General features: G+C 40.4%; 1 pseudogene; it reads left to right on the top strand.

Moving 5' to 3' along the window:
- Positions 1-3,601: 3,601 nt before the first annotated feature.
- On the top strand, positions 3,602-4,755 carry LOC103748467 (annotated as a pseudogene).
- The last annotated feature ends 1,693 nt before the right edge of the window (positions 4,756-6,448 follow it).

The raw sequence follows: 6,448 nt of genomic DNA, 5'->3' as shown, positions 1-6,448 counted from the left end.
TTAGAGTTGCATGTGCTAACATCTCAGTGTTAGTAGCAAAAACAATGAGGCTTTCCATAAGAAACAATATATTTTAGAATGAAATGGAGATCTTTTTTGAGGGTTAAATCTCATTCAATTTTATTTCTTACAGGGCTTATACTGAGTTCAATATTGTATAACTGTATTGATTCAACAGTTAACCTAGAAATTTTATAGCCACTTTTGAAGGAGCTTTGTCTTTGCTCTGGAAAGTTACTGGGCATGTTAAAGCTGTAATGATGTGCTTTTTCTAAAAAAAAATAATGTTTAAAAAATGTAGGAACCAGCATATCTTGAAATGGAGATCATCATCTTTAAATGGTAAAAACTCATTCAATTTTATATCTTACTGGGTTTATACTGATTTCAATATTGTATAACTGTATTAATTCAACTGTAAACCTAAAAATTTATGGCCAATTTTGAAACATGCATCTTAGCTCTGGAAATTGTTATTGAATATGTCAATGCTGTTGTCATGAAATGCTTCTTCTAAGTATGTGGTTATTAAACAAATAATTTTAAAAAAACAACATATGAAGCAGTTTAAGAGGGTAAGACAGGAAGAGTGCACGTTCAAAGTCATTCTGGACTACTTAAGAGATCCTGTCTCAAACATAAAATTCAAAAGAAAGGGACTGGGGCTGCAGCCGAGTGATTGGGCATTAGTCTAGTAAGTGTGTGGGCTGGGTTCTAATCCCCCAGTAATGAGAGACAGACAGACAGAAAGACAGAGGAAGAAAGGGGGAGAGAGAGGAGAGAGAGAGAGAGAGAGAGAGAGAGAGAGAGAGAGAATGAACAATGAGAAAACATGTGATTGAGTGGGATGCTTACTTCAGTAGCACTAAAAAAGAACAGCAGGTACCAGAGTTGGCATATGAACCACATCAGGCCCACAGGACGAGTGGCAGGCACATGACACCACAGGCCTGTGGAGACAATAGTGGACCATTTGCCCACACAAGGCCACATAATGGAACAACAAACACAACAAAAACACATTGGAAAGCAGTCAGAGGAGTGAAGTAAAACAGAACAGGACACTAAAGTAGCTAGTTTCTAAGCTCAAAATACTGCTTTTATACCATTTGGGCTTTGTTAAGAGATTCTTACCATGTAGGTAAATAGACAACTGATATTTTAAATAGCACATTGTCAGAACATATAATGTATTTCATTCTGATAGAAAAATAGTATGAATGAAAAAAATGAAGTAACAGATCATGGAAAACACATGGGGTCCTTTTTATAAAGAGGGTAGTATTTTATAATGCTGTATGTCAAGATGGAGGGATCCCAACTGGCAAACGTGAAGAGTCAAGGAATCGGCTGTGCTGGATGAAAGGAGGTACCAAGGGGGCAAGTTAAAGAGTTCAAGAGAAGCTTCGAGTACTCAGAAGTTGAATGGGGAGGAACAGACCCTGGGCAGACAGACACATATTAACAACTAGAGAATGAGTGAAGATTTCCAGGAACACTACCAACCTGACTACAAAGTTAGAGAATTAAAGGTCATGGTCAAAGCTGCAGTGTGTACATACACTGTATTTGCCTAACACAGACACACATACTCTCTGGTTGGCTGAAAAATTACACAAATAAATTACAAAATAATAATAAAAAAGAAGATACTATGTTCTCTCTTATTTGCAGATCCTAGCACCAGTCCCTTATATGTGTGAATGTATATCTTGATGTAACACCAGGAGCCAGGAAAACAGAAAGGAAACTTGGAGGTAAAGGAAAAGAATCTGAAAGGGGTATAGTGGGGAACAGTTGTTACTAGGGAGGAGGTAGGGAAAGTAAGAGTGTTTGGCTGGGAGGGGGGAGCATACAGGGGGGCATGATGGGGCAGATAGGAACTCAGGAGAAGGGGGATGGTTGGAGGTAGTGTTTTGGGAGGGAGGGTGGAGATAACAGGAGTTCTTGAACTGAGGAGGGAAGAGGGAAGTAGGATACTGGGAAGAGAGAATAAAGATGAATGGATCTTGGGGGGCTAGGGAAGCCAGAGGGAAATGTGTTTTCTCAAACCCCTGAAAATGCACATACAGTGTTAGAATATTATTGCATATGTATACTTGTGGTCTGTATGGCAAGGAACATAATGTAAGACAGGAGAGACCTCCCTTTGAGTGGTTGGTCAGAGTAGTCCAAGAGACTCCCCCAAATAACACACATTACTGCCAGAGTTCTTGGTTATCTCCCAGAACTGGAAGAGAAGACTCTACTTCTGAAGACAGGACATACATCAAACACAGGACTTGGAGTGATGGAGCAGAAACTGACCTGGGATTATTCTACCTGAAGTTTAGCTCTCATAGTTCTAGAGGATGGTATGCAAGCTGCTAAGGCAGAAAATCAATCCATTTCCAACCTAGACCTAAAGCTTAATAACCCTAATGACTGGTACAGCAAACTACCTCTGTTGGTGCAGTGGTGGCACTGTTACCTGGGGACTAATCAACAGCTATCTAATTAGACTTAAAGCCTTCTCAACGGGCATTAACTCATGGATGACACTGTAAACATATCCAAATACACATGGCTGGAGATGTCATAGATCCTAGAGAAAATCCTGTCTCTTTCATATTTCTAGATAAATGAAATTTCTTACCATATGTTAAATACGGATCCTTATATTTACAGAAAAGTATACCATACACCACTCATCAAAGAAGCTTCTTTCTTTAACAGATGTGGGTTACTGCAGAATCCCACAACTAGTCAGACACAGAGAATACACACCTGGCAGATGTCCAATCCTAGGGTGCATACCTACAAGGAAACCTCTACACCTGAGGCTCATGGAATGTAGTGGAATAGAGTGCAGACAATACTAGTACATCCTGAACTCTCACAGAGAAGAGTCCTTATACAACAGAGTGTGATGCACACAGAAGGCTACAAATGACCAAGTTTTATAGAATAAGAGACTGCAGAGGGTGCGTCCCTGAATAGGACTCCTATATTAAACCTCACCCACCCACAGCTCAGAGACCACTGCAGACGAAGGGGTAGAAAGATTATAAGAGTCAGGGTTGGTTCATGAACACAGGGAAGCAGATGTTTTCAGGCCACTGGAAGCTTGCACATGTGAACTTGCCACAGTGGTGGTATTGAGCACAAAACCCATGCCGACACAATCAGACAAGTGTCCAGAGTAGAGCAAAAGAAATGAGTCGCAGGAAGCCCTAGTCTGGTAACTATTGGAGACTGATTGCTACTGGATGAGGGAGAGTAGGCCTTACTTAGGATCTCTAGATAGGCTGACTAGATTCCAGTGGATGAATTTGCCCCCAAGGACATCTGGATACAAATGCTTAACCAAATAGGACTTAACAGACTTAACACGTATGGTGGAATACATGAGGTCTGGTGGCGGGCCGGAGGAGGGGGTATGCATGGGTGGATTGGGAGGGCTCTGAATTTCGTCAAGAACTGTTGTATGAAATGTACAAAAGCTCAATTTAAAAAAGGTTTAAGAAAAGATACTTAGGTCTTGCCCCGTCACCCTCCATCATCCTACTACCCCTCTGTGTCCTGCCATGGTTGAGTGCTTCCTCCTCCTCCGAGGGTACCTATGCATCCTGAGTGCCTGCTGCTTAGGCTCCTGCCCACTGTCCGATGTTCTCATTCTGGTGGGTAAGTACCGCTGGAAACGACTTGTGCCAAGAAATTAACGGATATTGGAATTAGAAGCATCTTTTCTTCAGAGCATGACATTTTCCAGGAAAGTGTAAGAAGTTTTTTCAAGAAGTGTTTCCTTATCATTCAGCATGGAAGAGAGCTGGAGAAGTGAGCAGAGAGCTCTGAGAAAGGCTAGCAAGCAAGGCCTGGTTAGGGTCAATAGTGCTGAGAAACGTGGTGGGATTGGTGGAGACCTGTATGCAACAGTGATCACTTGGGAATAGCAAGCATAACCAAACCGCATAAGCCCAGGCTTTAGTCTTCATACCATACTGTCATGCCCTAATTACAAATTATGGCACAAAGGAACGGACAGACTTCACACCCAGATGACTTCAGACAAGAGTATTGGTGCCATAGCAATGAAGACCTCGGGACTTGACTGACTTACAAGGATTAGAACAAACGCCAAGAGTCTGGGAGTGACTGGATTCTCAATGGAAGCAAGTTCATCACTAATGGTGGTTAGCTAATGTTGTGATTGTAGACGCTTCAAAATCATGAAGTTCACTCTCTTGTCCTTGACATAAGTCATTTTCTCACGGAAAATGGAATGAAAGGATTTATCAGGGGATGGAAGCCACATAAAATGGGATTAAAGGCCCAGGACACTGCAGAATTGCTCTTTGAAGATGTCAATGGCCAGCTAGCGCCCTACTTAGAGAAGAGAGTAAAGGGTTCTCCTACCTCATCAGAAGCCTCCCCAGGAAAGACTGTTGATTGCTGACTTGGCAGTTTCTGCCTGTGAGTTCCTGTTTGAAGAAACCAGGAACTATATTAAGCAAAGTTGGGAAAACAGTTGCACACAAACTGACAGTGCAGCGTAACTAGCTGGGCTCAGCCTCCACTTCCATGGTAAAATATTAGGCATCTGAATTAGAGAACAGTGTGGTTTATGAATGTGTACAGCTCCATGGAGATTGGGGATACATGTGAGTGTACCCAAGTGCAAAAACCCATGTGGACATTCAGGTTCAGCCAATCTATGGTAGCACCAATGGAATAATGAGAGAGCTGATTACAAGACAGATCATGAGTGACATCTAGACATCTGCCACATCCTGCCACAGTTAATCTGAATGCAAATCTGCTCAAGATAAAATATAACCGGAATGGGGGAAACAGTTAAGGTGTTTTTATGTGCACTGTCTGTAGAGAAAGAAATCAAATATAAATTTAAAATTAATATGGGGAAGGAGAAATCTTTGAACACCAAGAGTCTAACATGACACCATGAGATGTGTAATCTTTTTTTATATAGTAAATGTCAAAGATTTTCTGACTCCAGATGCCTCAGGGTCTCATTTGTCTCTCAAATTCTAAAAAGCATAAATTGCTTTGATTCTTATAATTGAGGTAGAATAAAAATTATATTCTTATACTTTAATAAAAGTAATAAAATTTATAATACATGGACTTTGAAATGAAAAGATAAGTAACTTATGGAAAGTCATTTTAACTATGTTTAGTTCCACATTCCCTAGAACATTTGTTTCTGCCACCAAGCCATGTTTTATAAGTAATGGGTGGAACCCTTTCTTCAAACAAAAGGACTGTAATGAAATTGTGTATCAAGTAAAAACAAGGTAAAACTTAAAAAATAAAAAGAAGATACTACTTTTAAAGGTTTTTTATGTATGAATATTTTTCCTCTGTGTGTGTGTGTGTGTGTGTGTGTGTGTGCAATACATGTGTGTTGGGTCCCAATAGAGCCAGAGATGGTATCAGATCCACTGGAGCTGGAGTCGTAGACAGTTTTGAGCCATGTGCATGCTGGAAACTGAACCCAGGTCCTCTGCAAGAGTAGTCAATGCTCTTAACTGCTGAGCCATCTCCCCAGGCCAGAGAATACTGAGTTCAATTGAATGCTTCCCAGAAAAGTTTAATCTATACTTAATGCACAGCTACATACTCTGCTTAATATAAGATAGTTCATAAGGAAGGTGATTAGCAAAGAGAAACTACTACATAACCAAATAGTTCCATGTCAATTAATGGACCAAGATTCAGCCTGGAGCTAACCATGTATGAAGTACTTTCATTTTTAATTAAATTAAATTCTCACTATCTTCTACATTTTGTAAACAGCTGCTTTCTGGGAGTGTTAGGGTACTTCCAACATTACCAATCCTTCCTATTTCTGTTAAGATGCACATTTTCCCTCACTTTTTATTCTCTAAATTCAGAATACATCCTACAACACATTGCAGTTAATTAGCCTCTTTCTTCTTCCTTCATGGTACATAATCAATACAATCTTAGATTCACTAAAATGCAATATTAGACATCCAAATCATGACTATTCAGAAACTGATGGCATCAGATACTCAACTTAATGGGTGAGAGAGACCTGATCTAATCCTTAGTTCTTTAGTTCTTGAACATGGACTGCCTTTAAGAGTATTCAGAGACTGATGAGAGATATGGGGACACAGTTCTAGAAGAGGTTGGAACTCACTCTAGTGCAACATGAATTTTCAGATTTGCATTTTCTAAGGCATCTCCAAATGGCACAGCCAGACCAAATCTGCAGGTGCCAATCACAGCATGCAATATCAATTTCAAAAGTACAATAGACTCCTACAGCTTCCAAAGCTAGAGAAGCTGGTGCCATGAACGCTTCAGTCCATCTACACCACAGGACAAAGTAAGAGTCCATGAGTCCAAGAGTTTGAGTCTCAGTGTGTTCCACATAGCAAGACCCCAGCTCCAAAAGGAAGAAAGGGGAAAATATTTTCTT

The sequence above is a fragment of the Nannospalax galili genome, unplaced genomic scaffold, assembly GCF_000622305.1.
Source record: "Nannospalax galili isolate Female #2095 unplaced genomic scaffold, S.galili_v1.0 scaffold585, whole genome shotgun sequence".
NCBI classification, from domain to species: Eukaryota; Metazoa; Chordata; class Mammalia; order Rodentia; family Spalacidae; genus Nannospalax; species Nannospalax galili.
Note: the sequence above shows the minus strand (reverse complement) of the source record. Positions and strands in the feature narration are given on the sequence as shown.